Source organism: Canis lupus, chromosome 16 (assembly GCF_003254725.2).
Source record: "Canis lupus dingo isolate Sandy chromosome 16, ASM325472v2, whole genome shotgun sequence".
Taxonomy (NCBI): domain Eukaryota; kingdom Metazoa; phylum Chordata; class Mammalia; order Carnivora; family Canidae; genus Canis; species Canis lupus.
In genome coordinates, this window is record NC_064258.1 from 47,270,361 (window position 1) to 47,297,109 (window position 26,749).

Here is a 26,749-nt window from a genome sequence, read left to right on the forward strand (position 1 = left end):
GAAAGGAAAGTCCATCAAAACCCATCTGTAACAGCAGGGAAATTCCATGTAGTTAGGATCTACCCACACACACTGGTGGCAGCCCTGCTCTGCAGTGACCCCCAGCTCTGCAGCTATCCCGCAGTGCCTCTGAAGTGCCAAGAGAAGGAGGACCCATAGAGGTGTGTGTGGGATGCCTTAATGTGCCCATGCAAATGTCAACACCAGCCTCTATCATAACCTAAAGGCAGCAAATGAGTCCTCCTAGCACTTGGGGTCTGTAGGAGCAGATGAATATGGTGAACACCTGCGGTGCTGAGACTGTGTCCATCCAACTGGCTTCCATGGGGCCCTGGGCCAGGCTGGAACAATGCTGGGGGATGCAGAAGCCCCGCCAATGGGTGCAGAGGTGGCTGGGCCTCTTGTGGGCTCCCCAGTGGGCTCTGCTTCCTCACCCTGAGGAATGAGTTATCTTAGCCTGGTTTCCTTCCTATTGTGAGCACAGTGTTCAGGGCAACCATATGTCCCCTGAGAGGTAATAGAAATAATGAGACCAGGACTACAGGACAAAAATAGATTTTACTTTGGTCAGACCCCATATGTGTGTCATGCAGTGAAGGGAACGACCTGGGATCTGGAGCCCCTCCTCAGCCTCCTGTCCCCATTGGGGGATGGTTTGTCTGGGGTACCAGGACTTTCAGGATCCTGTCTGCTCTCCATCTCTCCCTGTTGGTCTTTATAGCCTGGTGCAATTTTGCTTTAATATAGCAGAGAAATATGAATGGGAACAGAAACACAGCACAGATGTCCATGGCTTCTTCCCCAAAGTCACAGAACTACGTGCTTCAAGCTAGTGGTTTTGCGGAATGATGAAAAACATGTGGTTTTATCCCAACTTCCAAGAATCAGAGGCAGATTCTAGGAGGGTGGGGATTGTCTGGACTTAAAAATAGTAGTACAACACATCTGGTGGGGAGATATTACTGCCCATTAGAAGGACAAAGTAGGAGTTAGTCTATGGGGTCGTGCTTATATACCTTCTCAGCTTTCCCTGGCAAGGCCCAGCCCCGGGGAGCTGCCTCCCCTTGAGGTTGAGGGCTGATAAAGATTTCCTCCAATTTCTAATGTCCACAAAGAACAGTGAACCTCCTGGTGGTGAGTCATACCCCCTGTAATCTATCCTCACTTTGCCAGAGAGAAATTTCTAGAACTCATGCCTGACCATGCACGTCACTCCCCTATTTAAGTTCACTCTTTGGTTCTCAGACTCATGCAAGACCCCTCATGATCAGGCTCCAGCTTATCTCACAGGTCCACAAATAGTCCATGTTCTCTCTTGCTATTAGGTTCTGTTCTGTTTGTTCCAATTCTCTTTCTCCACTTGACTAACTCCTACTTTGAGATTCAGGCTCTGGGAGATTTCTGGGATGGCTGCCCGGCACTGCCCACCCTATCTGAGTTTAAGGGCTTGGCACTCACAGGAGTCTGACCGCCCATGTCTCTGACCTGGCATGAAGCATGTACTTTGAATGATCTTTTTCCTTCTCTGTGTTTTCAATCACATTATGAGAGCTTCAACTACAGGAATGACATCTCTTCTTTGTTCTCTGGAGTGCAAATTTTACTACCAGTAAATATGTGTTGAGCTCTTATTATGTCTCAGTTGTGCTAAACTCTATAGATTCAGGGGGGAAAAAAAAGCAGAAATAAAGACATGCTTGTCACCTGTACTAGTTTCCCAGGGCTGCCATAAAAGAGTTCCACAAACCGGGTGGCTCCGACAACAGAAATTTATTGTCTCACAGGTGTTGGCAGAGAGTAACGTGACCAGCATCAGCCTTCAAGAAGCTCATAGTCTTAGAGGAAAAAAGGGACCTGCCAACCCAGCAATAATCCTGAATACTAATGGCCATGCTACACACATGAGTGGGGTGCAGAGGAAGCATAAAAGCCAAGGGAACTTCTGTCCTCCTGGGAAGGGCTGAGCAAAAAGGGAGCAAGATCGAGAGAAGGGACTGGTCAGGAAAAGCTGCTGAGGGGATTTGGCTGGAGTCCTTCTGCCTTGAGCAGAGAGCCCCCCACCCCCACCCCGGAAGCTGCTCCCAATCTTTGCACAAAGGAGTCAGGAGGCTGTGTCCACACCTACACTGGGTACCTTCTTTGTCATTGTTTGGGTTGAAACACAGAACTCGTGTTTTTGTTGTTGTTACTGGCTGGGGAGGGGAGGGAATGTGGAAGTGGACTGAGCAAAAGTGCTTAAAATAATAGTCATAGGAGCCAGCCATGATGCTCTCTTGTGGGCCCTCCCTGGGGATGGGAACCCGGAGGGACTTTGCTCCCAGACACCAGGTTGTAAAGTAAACACAGGAATAGAAATAATGGTGGTGGTGAGGGGGTAGGGGGTGATGTACGAGGAAGGGAGATGATGACTGGAGAAGACAGAGAGGAAGCAGGGGTTGGGAAGGGAGGTGTGCAGAACCTGAGGAAGGTCACATATGGGGGGGTGGGGGGGTTGGCATGTGTGACTAAGGGACACAAGAGGGGTGACCAGGGCAGAACACTTAGTTGATTGCAAAACTCTGAGAGTGGAGTGTCGCTTCTTTGTGGCACAGGGGTGGGTGCATTTGCTTTTCCAGTCACCTGTTGGGCTTGGGTGCCAGCTAGAGAAGGGACCATGAGGGCTGATTCCCTGTATGTGGTTAGGAACCCTATTCAAAGCCTTTTTTCCCCCACCTTTTGTTTCCCTAAGCCTCCTATCAGCCCTATGAGATAGGTGGGGCAGGGATTATTGACTCTGCTGCAGGTGAGAAAACAGAGAGGCTAGGCCAGGGGCCAAGGACACCAGCAGTAACAGAGCTGCTCCTACACCCAGGCTGACCTCTTTTTGACCTCTCTTGTGGGGGGGGGGGTTGATAGGGGAGTGGGGGTGGAGTGCTCAGGCCTCTGTTCCAGGCATGGTCAAGGAGACATAGTGCCTCATCTTTTTGCAAACCATGGAAACAGGATTGATTAAACTGGCTGGTTACTTTCAATTATGCCTTAGGAAAACAAAATACAGAGAGCAGGCCGTCAATGTGTGGGTGTGCCCAATGGAGTACTTAGAAACAGCGGAATGGGTGCACACGTGACAGCATGTTTGGATCTTAAGAAGGCAGAGCTGAGTGAAAGGGTAAGAAGTCGCAAGAGATACATACAGGACACAATCGGCTTCAGGTAAAGTAAAAATACATGCAAAAGTCCCCATTAAGAAAAATTGGCAGAAATAAAAATTAATAGTTAAACAGATTCCCAAGGTTATCTAGGGGGAGGTGAGCAGGGAAAAGCGAATCAATAAATAACCAAAGGAAAGGCCTTTGCACAGACCAATAATGACAATGTGTCGTGAACTCTATGTCCTCAACCTCTGTAGCCAGAGACAAAAAAACCCACCCAAAACAGATAAATAAAACCAAGACGACCTCCTCAGAAATCCTACAAAGAGGTGTGATCTGTGAACTTGACCTTTGGTAAAGCCTTAGGCTTTGTTGACCATGAGTGGCAAGGCGAAGCTGCCAGACTTGGGGCTTTTCCTTGCGTGTACTTGCTTTGCAGAAAAACCGTCAGTGGTGTTTCCTCAATGACATGACTTATAGCATCCATGCATTCATCCATCCCAAACACTTACCGGGTGTTTCTAAATGTAGGACCCTCTGCTTCGTGCTGGAAAGGGGCGAAGAGGTATAGAAATCCTCTCCTCCCTGGAGAAGTTTCTAATCCAGTTTCAGGCTGCCAAGTAAGGGACTAAGTGAATTTGGATCTTAAAATTTGCCTATACACAGAGCTTGCAAAAATAGCACTAAAAATCTCATTCTCGTCCACTTCCTTTAGTCACAACAGGGGATGGGCAAGGGAGGATTAATGGTCGGGATTGGGAAGTGACATCGCTGATTTTATCCTGGAAAACCCAAAACAACTGAGGAGTGTCTGCCTCTCAGGGAAAAGTTAACCTTTACATCAACTATTTTTTCATTGACGTATTTCACTTTCTTCTTCTTCTTTTTTTTTTATATTTCAGTTTCTTTAATGTCAGTTAAAGTTCTGAGCTTTTTCAGTCTTTTGCTTCATTCAACTTTCACAACCACTGTGTGAACGCAAGAGGAAGGTGCCGAGATGATGCCCATTTTTATGGACAGAAAACTGAGGGTGATATTGAGTTACTCAAGGTCACACAGTGAGAAAGAAGGGCTTTGAGCCCAGGTTTTTCAATTCGAAGTATTCTTTTTTTGTCCCCTACATCAGAAGGCAGCACATTTTCTTTTTATAAAAGATTTTATTTATTTATTCATGAGAGACACACAGAGAGAGGCAGAGACACAGGCAGAGGGAGAAGGAGGCTCCCTGCGGGGAGCCCAATGCGTGACTCAATCTCAGGACCCTGGGACCACGACCTGAGCCAAAGGCAGCCGCTCAACCACTGAGCCACCCAGATGCCCCAACAGCAGCATATTTTTTTTCTATGAAAAGCTGGATAGTAAATACTTCAGGCTTGAGGCCACAAGTGTTCGGTCTTGACTACTCAACTCTGCTCTTGTCTACAACCAAATGGGCATGACTGTGGTTGGTATAATCCCGTTTGTTTCGGATGGTCCTTTCTCCAGCCTTGCCCAGTTTCCTCACAGGCTTGCTCTCATTGGTGTTCCACCAAAGTCTCTGGGCTGAGCCTCTGCAGATCTTTGGGGAGCTCTCTCTGCAGCTCTCTCTCCCTGGTGCTCAGCCCTGTGGGCGCTAACTACCCAAGATTCAGAATCCCACAGCTCTGCCCCACACAGGGACACTGGCAGGCTCAGAATGCATGTACATATTTAATACATTACATAGAATGTGTTAAATAACCTCTTTCAAACCACAGACTCAGTCTTTCTTCAAGCGAAGGACAATTTCCCTCTATTTCAATCATTGCCTCTTCTCTATGGACACACTTACTTTGTACTGGAAATCCTAACAGAGGTTCACAATCCCTTCTCTAAGGTATCTTTGTTTTTTTGTTTGTTTATTTGTTTGAGTTTTTTGTTTGTTTTGTGTATGTGTCTTTTAAAAAACAAATTTTCAGCATACACATTTATTAGAAAAACATAACCTGAACTGCTATGAAAGTATTTTGTTATTAAAAAATACCAGTGTGAATATTGCACATATTTTGCTGCTGAAAAGATTGGATTTCTGAGTGGTTCCCATATCTTCCTGGGGATGTTATCTAGTACATACTATAATTATATAAATATATATAATGTAAAATGTATGTAAAATATATAAAATATACATAAAAATATAAATCTTTATACCTAAAAAAAATATATATATGTATATATATATATATATATATATATATATATATATATATATATATAAAACATTCAGTATTATTTCTAAAAGCCAAAATAATTTAAACTCCCAAACTTCTTCTGGCTTCAATGTTTCACATAAGAGTTTGTAGATCTGCAATCACATATCTGCTCTCCTGGATCTATCCTCAAGGCTAACTTCTTTCTCCATATTCCTCAGTCTTTGACTTTTTCCTCCAAGTTTTCATCTTTTCCTTCATCATCCTAACTACTCATCAGGTCTCAAGACTCACCATCATCGACTTCAATTTATCAATGCTTAGGAAAATCATGATTTTATTTTTGGTATAATTAAATGTCTTTTATGCTCTCTCTCCCTCTCTGTTTCTGATAGACGTGTCTGCTTCTTCCAGAAGTTCTATTTCACCAAGAAGTGGTAATACTCACAGTCTTATATCATAAGTTCTGTAATAAATCCTATAGGAGTAAAGGTTTGGTTTGATTACAAAAGACTGATTCCTCCCCACCACCAAGTAAATATATCCAGCTACTCAAACAAGATAGATGGTTATTTTCATGTGGGCACAGACAATTCTGGGCTACAGCACGTTGACTCCACAATTATCAAGGAACTAGTCCTTCTATTCTGTTACCTTGCCATCTTCAACTTTTGGCTTCTGTGTTGTGGATGAAGGTGACCATGACATCTGTCATGACACCTGTCATGGTCTCTTTCTGAGAAAGAGGATGAAAAACAGAAAAGAGATGAAAAGCAGCATGGCATGGAGATTCCTTTAAAGGACTTTTCCTTGAACTGAATACACCAATTCTATTTCCATTTCATTGGACACAACTTAGTCAGTGACCACACCTATCTGCAAGGCACTCTGAGATATGTAGTAGTCCCTATTTGGGTAGTCATTTCTCTTTACGCTCAGATCAAGTAGCTGGAGTGTCTTATGTGGTGGAGGTCAGTAGTCTATATCCCTAAGGGCATGGACTACACTTGACTGTTTCTCAAGATGTACATCTTTTTGGGAAATGGTAAAAAGGATGACAGTAGAGCTTTGTCATCCCTGGACAGAATAATGGGAAAATACTGAAATATAAAGGTTAGAAGCAGCAGACTTGATTTAAATGTAAGCAGAATAAAACAGGAACAGTGAGGTTCATCATCTAATGCAGCAATTTGCAATCCTAAAATTTTTTCCACATTTTGAACATGATTGTGCTTAGTAATAAAAATCACCATTTGTAGAAAATTGTATTAGTTTCCTACTGCTGCTGTGACAGACTGCCACAAACTTAGTTACTTAAAACCACACAATGTTATTATCTTATAGTAGTCCTAGAGATCAGAGTGTCACATATGTCTCATGGGACTAAAATCAAGGTGTTGGCAGCGTTGGTTTCTTCTGGAGGTTCTGGGGAGAGTCCATCTCTTGCCTGTTCCAGCTTCTAGAGGCTGTCTGCATTCCTTGGCTTGTGGCCACCTCACTTTAGTCTCTGCTTCTATGGTCACATCACTTTCTCCTCCTACTCATTCTGATCTACCATCTCTCTCAGGTAAGGGTCCTTGGGATTATATCAGGCCCACCTGAATAAGTCAAGATAATTGTCCCATTTTAAGATTTGTGATGTAATTACCCCTGCAAAATCCCTTTTGCCATGCAAGGCAACATTCACAGGTTCCAGAGACTAGGATGTGGACCTTTTGGGGGGGTCATTTTTTAGCTCACTATGAAATGCAACTGTATTCCACATACTGTGCTCACTGTTATCTACATTGTCACCTCTAATCCTCACAACACTCTGATGTGTGATATTCAATGTTATATTCAGTTTGCAGATGAGAAATTTGAGACTCAGGAGATATTAAATAACAGATGAGTGCCTGAGTGGCTCAGTGGTTGAGCGTCTGCCTTTAGCTCAGGTTGTGATCTCGGGGTCCTGGGATTGAGTTTTGCATCAGGCTCCCTATGGGGAGCCTACCTCTCCCTCTGCCTATGTCTCTGCCTCTCTCTGTGTATCTTTCATGAATAAATAAAGAAAATCTTTAAAATAAATAAATAAATAAACAAACAAACAAATAAATAAATACAAACAGGTGCCACATGATCTCTAAGGGGGTAGAGACACAATTCAAAGCCAAACCTGCCCAACTAAAGATCATGTTCTCTAAATAACTATCAATATCCCAGTTCATAGACCATAACCAACCATCATCAAAAATAGCCCCTGTTCATGTCAGGAAGGCATCTATGACTTTATGAAATCTTCCCCCTATTAGCATAATTCTTGCAGTTAATCCAGAAATCTGGGCCAGTATGAATCATCCATCTTCCCTTCACGGGAAGAAATATCCTTCAAATGCCGAGAGTGTAAACACAACTATAGGACACTGGTGAAACTTAAGGCAGAAAATCACCCAGGGTGTGGAAGACAGGAGACCTCTGCCATCCTTTCCGTGTAGGGAAATCCTGACGGAGTCGTGGAGGGCTTCTGACAGTGCACAGAGGACATTCTGTGATGTCCTTGGAAAGGGCATGGCTGTGCTTCTCTGTGTGTTTTGCAGTCATTCCTGTCTTCTGGCCTCAAGGACAGAAGCACAGTCATTTAGTTAGCTCTCAGAGCCGTGGACTCCCTTTTCTTCAGTAAACACTGCTGTGAGGTCTTTCTGCTTCCTCTTTGCAGCCATAGTAACCGTTGTTGGGTAATCCAGGGTTGCCAGACTCCTCAACTGAAGAGAGATTTTTAAAAAAAATCCCAGTGTCATATCCAGGACAAACAAGGTCCTTTGAGCCATACTGGACTCCTTTATAGCAATGGTGTTTCAGAAGAAATCTATATGCCCTCATATGGCCCTTCCTGCTACCTGGGAAAGTGTAATTCACATGCAGAGATCTGTCTCTATTCTGAGAATAGAAGAAAAAATAATGATTGGAGACATTACACATAAAATGTTTCCTGGGTCAGGATCCAGTTAATCCTCACAACTGACTTAAAATAGGTACTAATATGAGTGCCATTTTGCTGATGAGAGAGTTGACATTTAGAAATTTGAGTTCTGCGTCAAAGCTGCGTAACAGGATCAGGCTAGAGCTGGGGTTTGAACCTGCTGTGGATGATTTTAGACTAGAGTCTGTGCTGTAAAACAAGCTCACTAGTGCGCTTTAAGTTAGTTTATGTACTGTCCACTATGTGTGTGCATTTCATTACCAACCAGCTTTCTAGTTCTACAGATAAAACCAAGGATAGGCTCAACTTCTCATTGAGTGAGCTTTTCCCTAGAAAATACATCCTTTCAAGAGACAAGTCAAATCGAGGCACGCTTTCTCTAATGGAGAGAAAGGGAGGATTAATTGCCAAAAGAGGGAAGTAAAGGGCTGTAAGTAGCTACCCCTCCAGCTGGATGTGGCAGTCACGTGTTCCAGCCTGTGTGACAGCAGAGGCAGCCCTGGGCCTCTCCTGGGGTCTCAAGCGGTCCTGGCTCCTATGAAGAGTGGCCAGGCATTCAGAACCTGGGGGAACCTGGTATCGGTCACCTACCAATCCTTTAAGAGTGAACATCTGGAGTCTAATCATGTTCAAGCATTCAAAATCTGCTGTTTTATCATGACACTATCTCAGCCAGCTTTATACATTGGGAGACAATATGGAGACCAAAGGAGGACAATCTTCTTTTTTTTTTTTTTTTTGAGAGGGCAATCTTCTTGAAACATTCTATTTATTTGTTTGATCCCCAAGCGGATTTTCCCAGAGGCCCTTTCCATGGCAGAATGTTTATCTTATCTTATATTATATTATTAGGAATTTATATTATTATTATACTAATATATTAATGCATTATATTGTATATTAATATATTAGGAATATTATTTTTTTTGAACTATCCAAACGTTATTGAACCCTCAGACATAGGCTAATATTCTTAAGGCTTGTAAAGAGTTCTTATAAATCCATACAGAAATGAAGATGAATAATCCCCACACAAAGAAGGGAGAAAGAAATAAACCATACACACACACACACACACACACACACACACACAAATGCCCTAAGTTATAAGAAAGTAGATAGCCTTACTCTTAATGAAAGCAATCTGAACTAAATAAGATGCTCTATTGATCTACCAAATTGTCAAACAGAACAAAAACAACAGATTCAGAACTCAGTGCTAGAGAAAATATGAAAAAAATAGAATTCATATACTCTGTAATGAGAGTATACTTTATAGGTTCAATGATCACAGAAGGGCATTTTAGGGAAAAAAAACATAACCTTTAAAGAGATAGATAGAAACATAAATACAGAGCTACGGAAATATGGACACACATACACTGCATATGCTTTGACCCACCAACTACACTTTCAGGAATGTGACTAACATGGCCAATAAACTGAACAAGATACTTAATCTCACTAGAAATCAGGAAAATGCAAATAAAACACAGTAAGATACCATGTTTAATCACAGTGGCAACAATCCAAAGTGTGATCAGATAATGTGTGGGTGGGGTTGTGCGACACATATGCCCTCACTGGATCTCTGGTGGGAATTTTACTGCACAGCCACTCTGGTGGGCAATTTGATGGAATCTGTGAAAACGAAACATGTGCCCTCTTCTACAATCCAACAATTCTACTTCTCTGAATCTCCCCAGAGAAACATGTGCACATATGCACAAGGAAAAGATCTAACATAGCATTGCTGGTCTTAGCAAAAATCTAGAGTCTAAATACCCAGCAATAGGGAAATAGCTCAGTGAATAGGTCGCCTTGTTATGGGACCCTGCGCAGCAGTTACAGAGAGGATGCCGATCGTCACGTGCTATCTGGAAGCATCTGCAAGACAGTCTGTTGAATGAATACAGAGAGCATGACAACATCTGCCCACCACTCCCTGCCTCACAAATAAAAACCATCTAGCACCATATACTTCAGTCAGATGCATGGACATATATGTCAGCACATTGAAAAACATGAAGATAAGCACTAATGAGTAACGGTAGTTATCTCCAGAAGAGTGATAGTGACGAGATTGGACATTAAGAAGGACTTTGGTCATAGCCGTTATGTTTTAAGTTTTTACCAAGAGCATGTACTCACTTATTACAAATGCACTTTAAAAATGTTTACAAGAATGGTTGTGAAGATTTTGTGACACTAACACTTATCAAGGCATCAGTTGTTGTGAAAATGTGGAAATAGCCAAAGTGTCCAGCAGCAAGAAATACATCTTAAGATATCCCCTGATATGTTATAATACAACCATTAAAACAATCTGTAGAAGACTATTAAGTAGTGGAGAGGAATTGTTCACAACAACGTCAACGCCAAATACTGTGTGCAGTATTCACTACCTGTCCAGTGATGAGGCCGAAACAGAGATGTCAGATTCCGACATGTGAGCGGGCTAGCCAAAAAGCTTCTTAAAAGCTTATTGATACTGAAGTCGACAATATCAATGATCGACATGATGATCCTGGTGAGATGATAGAACAATGAGGGCCAGAGAAACTGAGGCAGAAGGCTTGGCCAGGGAGCCCAGTGGAAAACAGAAGCAGCAAAGTGCCAATGGCCCAGGTGAGGGTGACCCTGCCTCAGCTCACACTGGAGCTGGCCAAGCTGTTCCCAGAGAATCTGATCCCTTGCTGGTTTGGACCAGCCTCCAGGTGGTCTGGTCTCCTCCCTCCAGCAGCTTCAGTAGGCACTGGGTCAGGCCAAGGACAATGGCCTCCTCCTGCCGGAAGACTAGTGTGATTCCCCACTGCACAGGCCACCTCTGATCTGCTGAAGAGCAACGCGCATTCCAGGCTCAGCTCTTCATTTCCTGCAAGGAGCACAGAGCACTAGGCTACTTCCTGGGGGGCAAAGGTGGGTGGCTAATACCTGCTTTGGCTTATGGAGAAACTGGCTCACAGTCATTAAACCATGACAAATACCATCCAAAATAGTCTCCCTTGAAAGTCAACATGTTAGAAAGTTAAGTGGGAATTAGAGAGAAACCCTTTGATGGAATAAATTGATTTTACATTATGGAAAAGAAATAGGAGGAAAGAGGAAAGAACAGGGGGAAAAAAAGGGATGGGCAGGAGAAGGGAGGAAGGGAGGGAGAGGGGCAGAGAGAGAAAGAGACAGACAGACAGACAGACCAGAGAAGTTTCCAAATTCACAAGTGACAATGCTGTGAATTTCTAACCACCCGTCCCCAGCACCACTGGAACCTGTGAATTCCTGGCCTTCCACAGGGTGGAGGGTGGGAAGAACAGTAAGATAAGATAAGGGGGCAGGATAAAGAGTTCAATTTGAAAACCCAAGTAGAAAATAATCTGAGTCCTAAGCACTAGGTCGTTGTAGTGAAAACAAAACAAGTAAGCAACCGGGGATCCCTGGGTGGCTCAGTGGTTTGGCGCCTGCCTTTGGCCCAGGGCGTGATCCTGGGGTCCTGGGATCGAGTCCCACATCGGGCTCCTTGCATGGAGCCTGCTTCTCCCTCTGCCTGTGTCCCTGCCTCTCTCTCTTTCTCTCTCTCTCTGTGAGTCTCATGAATAAATGAATAAAATCTTAAAAAAAAAAAACAAAAAAAAAACCAAAAGAAAAACAAAACAAGTAAGCAACCAACCAGATGGAAATCTCTACGTGAGTTTGGGGATGGAGTTAAGGGGGTTGGGGGGCTGGAGAGAAGCAAGGAAGAAGCATTTCTGATCCTGGAGGTGAATGTCAGGTGCCTGGGAATGACTCCAGGACCCGGGAGCCTGAGGTTAATTTCTTTCATGGTTCATTTTTCCTCTAGGGTGTTTCCATCCCTTTGCTTCTCCTGCTTTTACACCTGCACCAAGTACTCACTCTTAAGGAAGCGGACCAACAGTTCAAAGTCCCTCATTTGTTTAATGACAAGGGGTCCCTGGCATGGGAGGGAGGCCCAGAAGGGGCAGGTCGGCTTGGAAAAAAGCTGTTTCCCCATGCTTCTAAGAGAACTGCAGACGTGCAGGGTCAGGGGGAAGAACTGGAGAAACCTGCATGCCAGCCTCAGAGATCTGAACAACAATTTGCTTGGCTTCTGCGGTCAAGCTTGCAAACATATTGAAAAGCTTTCCTGGGTGATAAGTCAGTGGATTTGCTTAGACTATTTACATCCTACCCCTGAGAGTAGGTCTGTGTTTTTGAGCAATACTGACACCCAGTGTTTGAAATTTTAGGACTGAAAGGAAAATAAAAATGTGAAGGGAGGAGGAAGTACAGATCCTAAATCTAACAGCTGTCCTATGTTAAGGACCCACTCTGTTGCACCAAAGGAGGTTCAGAAAGGTGTGGAGCTGGTCCGTCTATCTTGCTCCACACCAGGCTTGTTCTACTCAAAAGTGGATGTGGGCGTCACTGTGAGTGTTGGACGGGGATCCTTTTTTTTTATAGAGAAGATTTTTCAGAGACCCTTTGGTTTTAAAGAATCATATTTAACTTATTAAACATACAAATTTTATTTTTTAATTTTTAAAAAAGATTTTATTTATTCATTCATGAGAGACACACCCACATACAGAGGCAGACACACAGGCAGAGGGAGAAGCAGGCTCCATGCAGGGAGCCCGCCGTGGGACTCGATCCCGGGTCTCTAGGATCACGCCCTGGGCTGAAGGCAGACACTAAACTGCTGAGCCACCCAGGGATCCCCAAACATAAAAAATTTAAAAACTAAGCAGGCTCTTCCTTGAATTCTAAGTTCAACTTTCAGACCTGTTATTTCATTTATAATTAAAACACATTCTCAATAGTATTTACTAGTTGGGAGCGTCTGCCAATCAGCAGTTGAAAAACTCAGAAAAAAAACCAACCTGAATATAGAAAAACGAGGAGATGCACTTACAATGACTAAGGGGGTCTAATGAAGTTTGTCATGGGATCTCCTCAAACACTGTAATTTCCTTTATAAATGTATTATCATCACGTGTCTTTTTTGAGCATATCTGACTGAAAAAACTTTACCAAATACTTCAGATAACTTTTTAAAATCAGAAAAAATAAACATATAAATAAGGCAGTTTATTATTTATAAACATATAAGTTGCTGAAATGACCCAGTATTGTTTTCAAGCTCAAAAAGTTATTCTATTATTTTTAAAAATCATAAATGTGAACAACTGAAAAGCACATGTTTTTTTAAAGCTCTTTGAGTATAGTTGACACACAGTGTTATTAGTTTCAGGTGTACACCACAGTGAGTCAACAGCTCTATGCACCATGCTACACGCTCACCACAAGTGCAGCTAGCATCCGTCACGTACAAAACTATTATATACCATCGACTGTATTCTCTCTGCTGTAGCTTTTCTCCTGGAGCCTAACCCATTCCACACTGGAATCTCCCACTGGAAGATTGGAAGCCTGTATCTCCCACTCCCCTTCACCCATTTGGCCCATCTTCCCACTCCCCTTCCCTCAGGCAAACCATCAGTTTGTTCTCAGTGTTTATAGGTCTGATTTGGCTTTGAAAACACATTTGAAATTGAAATCCCAAGGCTCATTAGTTAGATCCTTCAACAGGGCAAATTATCTTTCACACAGCAAGTACGGTAAATTCCAAGTAAATAGATTACCTTGAAATACAGTAATATTAATAAGGAGTTTGATTTAAGTGTGAATCCAAATTTTCTTGGTGTTAAAAAACACTTAACCTTGTAAAGAAGCCATGGTGTCAACCTAAACCAAGTCCATCCTGCTTCCTATAGTGATGCTCCAAGGTTACCCGCCAGCCCATTGCAGCCACACCAATCCTAGCCTATGACATTGAAGGCACACAGGAGACTAATTTATAGCTACCATTCCAGTAAGTGCATGCCTCCGATATGTCTGGTCTAGGAATTCACACTTCTGGGTTTGAGACATTTGATTATTTTTCCTTCTCAATCCCCACTGAGATTGTAGATAACTTCCTTTACTGCTATGGTCGGATTTGTATTTCTTTGACTCCCTCGTGTATCACCAACGACTAAATTGTGAGCCATGATTTCTTATTGCTGAGAATTTTTATTTAAACTTACAGAAAGTTATATTTTTAATATTAATCACATTTTACAGATAAGCATAAAATAAATTGGTGAAGGCATTCCGAAAACTTCTTCACATTCAGAGCCTAACCCCCCCCCTTTTTTTTTTTTGAGCCTAACCCTTTTGAATCACTTTTCCGCTTAGCTGTTGATACGTACACTTTTCAAAAAGTGAAAAACCAAGGGGGCGCCTTGGCTCAGTTGGTTAAGCATCTGCCTTTGGCTAAGGTCATGATCCTGGGATCCAGGGATCGAGCCCTGTGTTGGGCTCTCTGCTCAGCAGGGTTTGGAGGAGAATTATAGGAACAACGGCTTTATGAGCATTGAAAAAATATGTCAACTATTCTCAAATTTTTAAAAATAATGAAACTGGAAAAAAAGAAAAAATATATTGAAATAAGACAGCTAGGTTAGAAACAACACTGGCTAATGTCCTACAGGGCAATAAAACATATATATTTTTTATTGGACAGAGATCATTTGGATCTCTACCAGACAAAACTTATGAGTTAACATGTAACTCCACAAAACATGAACTTCGCAGTAGTCCACAGCAAATCAAACAAAAGTGCATCCCATTAGACAATTAAGGGACCTCCATGACATTAAACCTGAGTGATGTAGCAGTTTCTTAAAACAATCCATTGAAGAACCAAAACCATTGGTCTGACTTGTAAGCTGGCTTTACAGTTGGTTATGCAGCCTTGGCTAGTTTTGTTTCCTCCTTCAGAAATGTTGCTGAACACAACTGTCTGATTCACCACTTCCCTCACCTCCTCTTCACAGTAATTAGATTCCTACAGTTGAGAATGTATTATATTATTAATTCTGGGGTTTTCCTCCAAGTCACTATAAATTTTGCTGCTGACTCGTTAATGTTCTACCTTTTTTGGGCAAGGGGAACTGTATCATGACTGCTATGTGGCAAACAATGACTGTAAGAGGCTGTTGATTTCAAGGTGTTCTCAGTTTCAGAGATGTCAAGTGGTGGGGAAGAAATGTGTCTTAGAATCAGGGAAGTACAGCAAATCAAGAGTAGCTGAGGGACTCGTGCGTAACATATATGGAGCATATGTAAGTGAACGATGTATTGTTGGTTTTCCGTGACTGTGAATGTCAGTTTCTCTTTCCTCCTCCACAGTCTTAAGTTTGAGTGATTTATCACAAGTACATCTTCCTCCTGCAATGAGCAATGTGGGGCACCAGGAAGAAGAGCTTGTTCTTGGAGGGATTCCCCAGTGGCCAACTTCTCTAGACCCTAGTCTCTCTTGGTGTTCAGATTTGTGGTCATTATGTGACAGGGAAGGATGAAGGTTCTGAGGTCTACCTGCCTGTCATGAAGTCATGAAAATGTCCTTGAGAGCCAGTACGTAGGGCAACTCTTATCACAATGTTCTTAGATTCTGTGGCAATAATGCTTCTATTGACACCGTAACATTTCCCAAGATCTCATTTTCTGTGAAAGAGTTCTCAGGAGTGCTCCCCAATCTTTCATGTCACAACACATAGCAAATATGCTAACATTTATGTAGCCACTGGGGTCAATGGAGAGGCTTCTGCAGACCAGAGGTAACTGGGAGAAGGGGGGTGGCAGCTGCCCAGGCCTACCTGACCTCTCGAAGGCGGAGGTCTGTGACAGTGCTCTGTAATCCATCTGTAGCACTGTGACATGCTACTCTCCGATCACTTGAGATCTGGCACAGGTTGCTGGCCTCAATGTGGACCAAGAGTGAAACCTTAAAATGAGAAATAAAGCAGGTCATGCTCTTGCAGAGGAATACTATAGTTTCTATGTATTAGGAAAAAATGAGTAAGCAATCCTTCAAGATTAGTAGTCAGAATCCAACTGCAACTCAGCCCTAGAACTTCTTGCCCTACACTCAGATGGACATAGCAAATGTTTCTACTTCTCTCTGGTGGCTCTTATTTTTCTTATGAGCCCACACCCACTGAGTAAAAGGAAAAACAAACTCAACTATGTTTAGAATGATTTGGTGAACTTAGTCTGTTTGCAATAATATAAACTGTTCCAGTTTTTTTTTTTTTTAAATGAACAGTGCCTTCAACAGAAATGCTCAGGATTTCACTTTCTATTGTTCTCATTGGCTCCTCCTCAAGATGATACCTATATTCTGAACACACCGACCATTATTCTTTATCTTCCAAAAGGGGCACTTTTTTTTTTCATTCTTAAAAACACATGCCTGGTATAAGCAGACATGTGTATAAAAACCTTTCCATGTCTCCACCCAAAACTCCAGGTAACTACTGTGAGCAATATCCTTCTAGACATGTTCTCTGCAGATGCACAGACTCAAAGAAACCTTATACCCAGCGGTGACTTTTTTCTCATCAATAAATGGAATCACAATATGCACCTTATTCTGTATTTATTTTTACAACCATTCATGTCATACCAGTTGACGACACTTGAGAGAAAGGGACCACCATTAAGAGCTATGCCTGGACAACACGCATGAACTGGTGAATGTGTGCACCTGGTTATGGAAGAGGGGTTTGGCTCATGTAATCTCATGGCAGAGGAGACCACTGGGTTCTTTTTCTGTCCACTATTTACACTCCTGTCTGTTGCAACAAGTGGTTAGGTCGGACTACTTTCTGCACTGGTCCCTCTGAGGGGCTGCTGGTCTCATCTAACCTTTTGGGGTGATGTGCTATGGCTCCCATGGGAGTCTGGGGACCTGGCCATTTTTTCGGATCTTGACGTCTGGAATCACCAAGGCTTTGCTGAAGTCATCCAAGCTCCCTGCTGGCTGATGGCATTCTCAGCATGGCTGTGTTCCCTTCTTGTAGCAGCTGGGCCTGTTGGGATTCCAGGATGCCACATGCAGGCCCAGGACAACCAGAAGCCCTGCTTTAGGTTTATCTGTCACCCACTTGCCATTATGTTGTACCATTATGGATGTTTTGTTGCTCTGAAGGCTGTGTTCTCTGAGGACCTGAAACTCCCGTTCATCTGCCCGGAGAAGTGGACTACCAAACCTGGGGTTCCAGCCTCCCTTCAGTGATCTGGGTGTTGCTAAAGCTCCTCTCTTCCTGCTCAAACAGGTCCTGAGAGAAGAGGTAACCAAAGCCCCAGAGTTTGTCTTTCTTAATCTATCTCTTTCTCTTCCTCCTGCAACCAACTCCTCAGTTCTGGGAGGGATAGGCTCTGGACTTTCCATTTCTTTCATGTCACAACATCCTTCTCTCTAAGAATTACAGCCTAACCAGCTTAGCTGTCACTGAAGGACAGGGGGATTTCCCTACCTGGGTGAAGAAATGATGTGGGTCAAATACTTTGGTTTTCGACCTACTAAAAAATTGAGAAAAATCTCTCTCCCAATAGAAACCTGCTCTCAAATGGACTACTTCTTGAAGACCCAAACAAAACCCTAATTTGATAGTCAGTGTTGAGCAAAGATGTCATGGCATAGTAGATACCTGCCTTTCCCAAAGAGCACTCAATCCATGTTGTTAGACAGCGGGAGATGTGAGTAGTTACTACACAGAAATGGCAGCCCAAGCTTGGATATTGTCCAAACCTGCCAGGCTCTGTTTTACAGGTGCCTTATTGGTCCTGGTCTCAAGACAGAGAAAGAAGGAAAGAAAAGTGAGAAAGGGGGCTCCCACCACCCACATAACCACTATCATTCCAGCTCATCAAAACAAAAGTTTAAAACAGTTGCTGGAAAGTACCTTGAGTGATCCCTTCATAGAAATAACAGCAGAGGGGCGTCTTTAGAATGAATGTTGGAAACCAAGGAAACACTCTGCCATCATTGTCTTCTTTGTCCTCCTTATGCCTTGCTTTGGTGCCATTAGTCAAGCTTTGGGTGCCATTTTCCCCAGATTCTTCTCTTTCTCCCAGGGTTCAAGAGAACTAAGTCCTGTTCCCAGAGCTTCTGGGCAGTGTTCCTGGCACATTCAAGGAACAAACAGCAGGGTGAGGTGCCAGGCAGAGGGTGGAAGAAGCACAGGGGTTGGGAGAGGACAGGTCCAGGTCTGAATCCCAGTTCCGTAGGTATGTAACTTGCTGCAATTTGCTTAATCTGAGTCCCAGTTTCCTCATCTGTAAAATGGGAGTGCTATTTTCGACTTAGCAGGCTGCTATGGGAATTAAATACGCTCATGGGTAGGTGATCAGTTCTCTGTCGGAGAGACATATTATATGAATAGTCTAAGCATGCCTCAAACTGTGCAGCTGTCCACAGGAACCACAGTTAGGCTCTGGGGAACATGGTCATGGCCTTTTTTGGCTGATTTTTTTCCTGTCCATTGCCTGGATAGCTTAAGAAACAGAGTGTAATTAATTCCTGGGAAAAAAATTTAAAATGTCATCTCACATACTAGAGTTAACGGATGTGAGAAACATCATGTGTAACTGCAAAGAGCTCAGGACCGTGAGTTCAAAAGCCAAACCCTCAATAATATTATAACCTTGAGCAAGTCACCCAACTTCCTGGATGTTAGTTTCTTTATCTGCAAGTGGAGGCTTAGGACCAGATGGTCTCTGAGGTCCTTCCAATATATCATGTTTTGATTTCTAATGTTTAAGAATGCAGCTGGCTGATGTTTACCTCTCTTCTAACGTTCTCTGGCCAGCAGTTTGATCACAGACTCTTGGGGCTTGTTCTTCACTGAACATCAGATTCCTGGTCCCCTGCCCTCAACCCCTAGGTCCCATGGTCCCTTCCATAGGATGTATCCTCCAACTTCCCTTTCTAATTCATAAGTGTAGGAAAGGATATGATAATGAAAGCAGGGCAGATTCAGCTGGAAGATTAGGCCAGTTGCTCCCCATTACTTCAAGACTCTTGTCTTATCTGTCCTGAAAGGCATCATTCACACTGCTCTGGCCTCTTGCTCCACTTTGAGAAGTGTTCTAAACAGAGGCTCCTTAGATCTTCTGACAAATCCATTCAGAACATTCTTTTAAATAATATTCGGATCCTTGATTCATGAAAGAAAGACCCACAGAAAAGTGTCCTAACCAGTGTCTCTCTCTGTTAACATGTCTGTCTGTCTTAGAGCCCTTCATGGCGCTATCTCTTATAGACTATCCCCACTGGCCAAAGAACTCTAGCTCTGGCTTCAAATCTACAAGGAGGTGAATTCACAGGCCAAATAGAATTTCTTAGGTTGCCTGACTGTTAATAAGAGATGCAACAGTGAAAATCATGTTAATAACTCCACTGAAGCATTTCTAGGGGCACTGCAGGAAAAATGAGGTTATTTAAACACTGCCACTCCAAGTGAGGTCTAAGGATCAGCAGCTTTGGCCATCATCTGGGAGCTAATCACAAATGCAGGATCCTGGGCCCCACCCCTGAACTACTGAATTAGAATCTGCATTTTAATAGGATCTACAGGAGATTTCCAATGCACATGAATTTGAAAAGCACTGATCTAAAAGCCCTTGAGAAATTAAAGAAACTCTGCGTTGAAAGGCCAAGGATTTATATTGCTCTTTAAGTAACAAGGATTTATATTGCTCTTTAAGTAAAACAGCATCTCCGGAGATGTCATTACATATGCCTTTAGATTTGTAAGTGACAGAGATGAGTACAGGAAGGTCTTCCCTTCTTCCTTCCTTTTAGTGGCAATCTGTAGGGCTGAGGAAATGGAGAAGCTTGATGCAGGCAAGGAGAGATTGTCTTGGGTGGGAAAGAATAGCTCACAAGTTTGGAAAGTGGGAAGGGTGAGAAAAAGATGAACAAACTTGACAGAGTAGCTTCTCAGATTGCTGGAATTTAATAACATTTTGCCAAGATGGGTGATGACTTTGCCCTCATTGCTTTTGGAGTTAAATTTCTGTATCTTTTGGAATTCCCCAGGACGTGTATGTAATCATTCCATAATTCAGTTCCTTATCCCACCACTGTTTGCCCAGCATAGTGCCAGGAAAACATTTAAAATGCAAAGTGTTCAAGTATTATTTTATTTTATTTTATTTTATTTTCAATTATTATTTTAAAGTTTAAAGGTACATTAGATATCCTAACTCCAAAAACTCACAGTACAGATGAACATCCTTCTTTAGTCCAGAGACTCAAAGTTCTAGCCCAAATTCCTAAAGAAGAGCCTGGCTCACATGCTGGACTATGCTCTCAACACCTGGCCGCCAACTGAAGTAATGACATAAAAAACCTAAGATACCTAACTCTTCTTCTGAAAACTTGAAAGCATTAGACATACTGGGTCTTGAGCACAGCTCAAACCCTGAGCTATCTGGAAACTACCCAACTCCCATGGAAACTCCCGGTTCACATCCCATTTGTAGATAGATGAAGTGGTTTGGAAGAACAGGCAGCTAAGAATAAGTGAAGAGTCCTGTCCTGAAGAATTCTTTCCTCTACAAGGTGGCCAAGAGCCCAGGAGTATGGCTTCCTTTCCCTCCACCGCTGCCCCCGAGTCCCCTCCTTCCCCAGGGGTGGGTGCTGACCCCGGAGAGGCTGCTCCAACAGCACTAAGGCATGGTGGCCCTGCTTGGGCTCTAAGAAGTGTGCTTTCTCCCAATCTCCTTTAAAAACTACTCCGTAAGATCAGAAAGAGGAGGGCTCAGGGGTGCCATTTCAGTAGCCTGAACACCCATCTGGCCTTAACACTCTTCTAGTTCATGTCACAGCCTAACTCAGGCAACTCTTATTTTTTGTCCTGGAAATGAGAAGTGTAATCCCAGGACGAGGGGTAGAGGATCCAGGAGGCAGGAGGGTAGGGGAAGTAGAGGCAAGGGAGAGTTATCACTGAGATGAGTGTTGGGGTTGGCACAGGGGGGCAGCAGGTAGGGTGAGGGACAGTGGAGCATTGACAGTGACAGTCACTGGGGGCAGCTCTGTCTGCTCCAATTGACTGGTGTCAAAGATAAACAGAGCTGGACACTGGTTACAGTGGTAAGGACAGATTTTAATCAGTGATATATCACTGTAATAGGGAAGAGCCCAGCGTGAACTGAACTTCCATTTGTACAGAAGTAGCTGAGCATTTCAAAGGGAGAATGAGGCAATAGGGAGGGGGATGAGCAGGGCTCAGTAGAGTCAGGGAAGTGAAAAATCACAAGAAGTGAGAAGTGGGGGGTTGGTCCATGTGAAACCCATCTGGGTTTGTTAACTGGCACTTATGGAAGGCAGGCTCCTACCCTCCCACAGAGAAGGGGAAACGAGAACCCCATCTTCAAGTGTTGGCTGGAGCAAACAGTAAATTCTTTTGGCAGCCTAGGATGTGGCCTTGAGCTGCTGGAAACTATGGTAGTGTTTTGTTCAAGTCTTCATAGGCCAACGTTGAAGCCTAGTTGAGAAGAGGGCTCAGAGGAGCCTGGCAGGAGGGTGAGGGGAAGACTTGCCTTTCTTGTCAAGGAGAGAGTCTTTGTCACTGGCCTGAGGTGATGCCCTTCTTGTTGAGTATCTTCAATGGTGTGTTTTTGTTTTTGTTTTTTTTTTGAGAGAGAGAGAAAGAATGAGCAGGGGGCAGGGGCAGAGGAAGAGAGAGAGAATCCTAAGCAGGCTCCATACTCAGGGCAGAGCCTGATGTGGGGCTTGATCTCCCAACCCTGGGATCATGATCTGAGCCAAAATCAAGAGTCAGATGTTTAACGGACTGAGCCACGCATGCGCCTCTTCATCCATGGTTTGGAAAGTAGCATTCCTTTTGATTCTGGAGACAGCCTTGCTAAAAGCATATAGCTGATATTTAGGGCTGGGCTGTGCTGGGCACTGTGAACACATGGTATCTATCTCCTCATTGCGGGAAGCTTGGGGACAGTGATGGCCCATTTTCAGCCCATCCCGGGGTGCTCTGCATGGGGAGGACACCAGCCAACTACAGGGGCCATGGAAGCAATCCAGCTTTGGCATGGGAACTTGGTTGGGATCCAGACTCTGCCGGTGGCTGTGCTTAGGCTTCCCTTTGCTCACCTATAAAGGGAGGGAGGGGCCTCCCCCGCCTTGGGCCGCTGGATTAGATGGAATCACGCTGTGAAGTGGGCAGCATCTGATGAACAGGAATAAGGATAATGCTTATTCCTTTCCTTCTATTTTAGAAGTTCAGGTAGTGCCTGATTTAATAAACAGGCTAAAGACCAAAATCCCCCTCCTAAGTCGGTTGTTAACCCCGAAACAAAATGCGTTATATTTACGTCCCCAAGACGGCTCACCAACACTCATTTATGCTAAATATACGTGGTTTCCTACATATTTAAAACAAAAAGTGCAGCAGCAAAAAAACAAAACAAAAAAACACATTTTTTTTTTACTAGCAGTTTCGATGTGCAAGGTGGTCACAAGGCAGACATCTGTTCCCCCAAGGGCGCCCATGGTGAAGACTTCCTGGGGCACAAAGCCCAAGCACCTGCGCAGAATTCTTGTCACCCTCACCTGGACTTGTTTGGGGGAAAAGAACACATTTCAGTGTCGGGCGGACCCCGAGTTCACATCCTGTCTCCTCCTCTCAATAATGTGTGCTGTGGGCAAGTCATTTAATTGATCTAAGCCTCAGTCTCCTCATCTGTGAAAGGGGTGAACCACAGTAGGGGCCTCCGAGGGCTTCTGTAGAAGGTCAAATGAGTAAACGCATGAGAAGTGGTTTGCTGGAGCTTCTGGGTGGGTATGGTCTCTAGACCAAGCGCCCCGTCAGCGTGTTCCTCTCGGGGCTGCAGGAGCTCCCGCTTGGCGGGCATCCTGGGGACGTTTGGAGAAGGGATCTCCACCGCGACGGAAGGGGAGACTCATCCCCCCATTGCGACAGCTGCTCTTTACAGCAGCCGCTCTTTACAAAAGCCATATTTTACGACAGCCACGCCTGACGATACCCACCAAAGAGGGCCGGAAGTGGGTCTCCGCTGCTGAGCCACGTCCGCACGCGGTAGGTGTGGAGCTGGAAGCAGCAGCCCTGGAAGACGACGGTGTTCCCAGGCATAGGTGCGGGCGCTCGAAGCCGCGTGGGCTCCCAGGTCTCCCAGCTCTGAAGCATCCCAGAGTCAGAGCTCTGGTCTTGGCTAAACGGCGACCGAGAAGTGGATGGTACTCGAAAACACAGATTTGTGTGAAAATTTTTATTTCATCTCAAGGAAGACGTGTTGTTGGAGGAAGGGTGAGATGCTAGAAGCATAATTACCCATTTGTTGATACCCCTGCGAGGCATCAAGAAAAACCAACAGGCTTTGGCTTGTAACCCTGGGAGGCTTTAAAAATGTGATGACAAGGGATCCCTGGGTGGTGCAGTGGTTTGGCGCCTGCCTTTGGCCCAGGGCGCGATCCTGGAGACCCGGGATCGAATCCCACATCAGGCTCCTGGCGCATGGAGCCTGCTTCTCCCTCTGCCTATGTCTCTGCCTCTCTCTCTCTCTCTGTGTGACTATCATAAATAAATAAATAAATAATGTGATGACATTGACAGTGTACTCGAGTCGGTTAGCGCCTTCATTCATTCGTTCATTTATTCACCGAACAGTACACCTGCTGTGTGCCTGGCACCGTTCTAGGCACAGCATATACCTGTTTTGCAAAAATAATTGCAGAATATGAGGGTCAGGAAAGAATCAAGAAAAGGTGAGGAGAAAGGAAAATAAAAAGGAGTAGAAAAGCAGAAGGGGGAAAGAGATGAAGAAGCCCATGCCCGCGCCTGGAGAAATTCACCACACTTCTTCAGGGTGCCTCTGGTGTTGCCATGGTTACTGGTCTGGAAGGCCCGTCCTTGAAGTTCAAAGTGCATTTGTTATTTTTGTGACATTTATCTGTGACAGTGACAGAGCCTCTGCGTGGGTTGACTAAGATGCACTAGTGAACATCCAAAACCGAGGAAATGACTCAGAAATTCGCAGCACTCAATTTTATCCTGGGTATAGCTACAAAAAAAAAAAAAAAAATTCAAATCTCTTACGTAAAGAGTAGTAAGGGCTTCCTTTGACCCTGTGGTGAATATGTCGGAATATGGTTGTAAATCAAGAAAATGGGCCCTCTATACATAGAGACTAGGGAATCCAGAGGTGGAGGGAGGGTGAAGGTCTAGGAAAGTCTGAAACATGGGCATTGCTAGGACCTGTGTAGGCAAGAGATACCACGATAAGATGAGAGGTCCAAGTTGGCATGAAGCCTTGAATCAGTGGGGATTGGATGCCCAAAGTTTCTGAGCAGGGCATAGCTACATGTGACAATAGTTAATTTGCCAACTTTGCCATTTTTTCAGGGGTCACTTCCACCCACCTGACTTCCCAGAGGATTCTTCCCATCTCATCTTCCAGCATGAAAGCCAAGCCAGTAGGAAGGAGCTCAGCCCAAGATGCTGTCCTTCCTTGCCTTCTCCCTGTCCCACCTGGGTGTGCCCCATGATCTCCCAGGTCCTGCAGTCATCATACCTGTCCTCACAGAGCCTTTGTATCATCTGAGTTGTCCTGTTGCAAATGTTGGGAAAGATAAATATCCTTTCCTCTGATTTCAATCAAGACAATCAATTTAAAAAAAAGTGTTCAATAGAACAGAAGGAAAAAGGCAATAAAATCCAAGAGCTTAGAAGTGAGTGAGCATAGGCCTCTCTGACAAGCATCTGAATTCTCTTCACAGGCTGAGTTGGGCTCAGGTCACAGGCCCCGGGCTGTTGGAAACTAGACTAAGCTCTTCGCCTTTTCAAATAAATTTAGCTGGCACCAATTAGACTTCTTTTTCTTTCAGAACCTGCCTGGGAAGTTAGAGGAATGAGAGTGGGGCACTCTTGGGGCTACACTATAGTTTCAATCTCCCTTTGCCCTGGTTTTGCCTTTTGGATGAGGACAACCTCACTCCGCTTTTCCTACTCAGAGTGAGGTCCTCTGCTAGGCCACCCACCCTCATCTCCACCCCCACCCAGAATGACTTACCGGTAGATAGGTGATAAGGAGGTACAACAGCTGTTTAAAAATACTCATGGTAGGAATTCAGTGGAGACCTTGGAGAGAGAAGGGGGAATTGTTGGGAGTGGTGTCCTTGAGTAAATAAGAGGTCACGGGGTCTAGAACACAAGTGAGGCAGTAGCTCACAAGTGAAGAAAGCAGGAATGTGGTTAGGGAAGAGGGAAGGCAGGGCTGAAGGCTGGGCTGGCTGGCGGTGTTTGTAGAACTTTTATTCTGGTGGCTTCTAATTTTACAGTGAAATGATAAGCCTTGTCATGGGCTTGGAATGGTGATGGAGTTGGTGCTGGTGGCTCATGGAGAGAGGTGTAAAGTCAGACTGGGAGATTGACCAGATGAAGGAAATGGCACTGAAAAGTACTCACTTGAGATTTATGGTCATGAATTCAAAGGGCCAGTCAGTGTGGCCTTGGGATTTCCTCCAGGCCGAGTCAGCTGGACAATATGTGGAGAGCTGGATTTATTTATTTTTTTTATTTATTTATTTTTTAATTTATTTTTTATTGGTGTTCAATTTACTAACATACAGAATAACCCCCAGTGCCCGTCACCCATTCACTCCCACCCCCCGCCCTCCTCCCCTTCCACCACCCCTAGTTCGTTTCCCAGAGTTAGGAGTCTTTACGTTCTGTCTCCCTTTCTGATATTTCCCACACATTTCTTCTCCCTTCCCTTATATTCCCTTTCACTATTATTTATATTCCCCAAATGAATGAGAACATATAATGTTTGTCCTTCTCCGACTGACTTACTTCACTCAGCATAATACCCTCCAGTTCCATCCACGTTGAAGCAAATGGTGGGTATTTGTCATTTCTAATAGCTGAATAATATTCCATTGTATACATAAACCACATCTTCTTTATCCATTCATCTTTCGTTGGACACCGAGGCTCCTTCCACAGTTTGGCTATCGTGGCCATTGCTGCTATAAACATCGGGGTGCAGGTGTCCCGGCGTTTCATTGCATTTGTATCTTTGGGGTAAATCCCCAACAGTGCAATTGCTGGGTCGTAGGGCAGGTATATTTTTAACTGTTTGAGGAACCTCCACACAGTTTTCCAGAGTGGCTGCACCAGTTCACATTCCCACCAACAGTGTAAGAGGGTTCCCTTTTCTCCGCATCCTCTCCAACATTTGTTGTTTCCTGCCTTGTTAATTTTCCCCATTCTCACTGGTGTGAGGTGGTATCTCATTGTGGTTTTGATTTGTATTTCCCTGATGGCAAGTGATGCAGAGCTGGATTTAAATAGGGGTGTAGTTTTGCCAAGTGAATGACAAAGCAAAGGAGGATTGGAAGAGCTGAAAATGTATGCAAAGGAGGGATTGTGATGATTTCCCATGGGATTAAGGTCTTTGGAGGGAGAGCAGAAGGACACCAGTGTCTGAAGGATAGTATAGAGAGGGCAGGACCAGTGGGTTGAAGGGTCTGATGGGGTCAAGGGATTATATGAGTCGCAGTTCTAGAGGGTATAAGTAGGAAAGATAAGAGTGGTGGTCCTTGAGTGGGGCAGATGGATTGA

At 44.1% G+C, this 26,749-nt stretch overlaps 1 protein-coding gene and 1 long non-coding RNA gene across 2 annotated transcripts in view; one reads left to right on the forward strand and one right to left on the reverse strand.

The window, feature by feature from the left end:
* Window positions 1-25,009, forward strand: LOC112675181 (uncharacterized). Its single transcript, XR_003145796.3, has 3 exons — window positions 1-161; window positions 3,023-3,192; window positions 24,530-25,009. It is a non-coding gene; the product is annotated as an uncharacterized LOC112675181 (long non-coding RNA).
* The window catches only part of LOC112675239 (storkhead-box protein 2), a 556,032-nt gene that overhangs the window by 66,156 nt on the left and 463,127 nt on the right, over window positions 1-26,749 (reverse strand). The gene's annotated exons all lie outside the window — the stretch shown is intronic.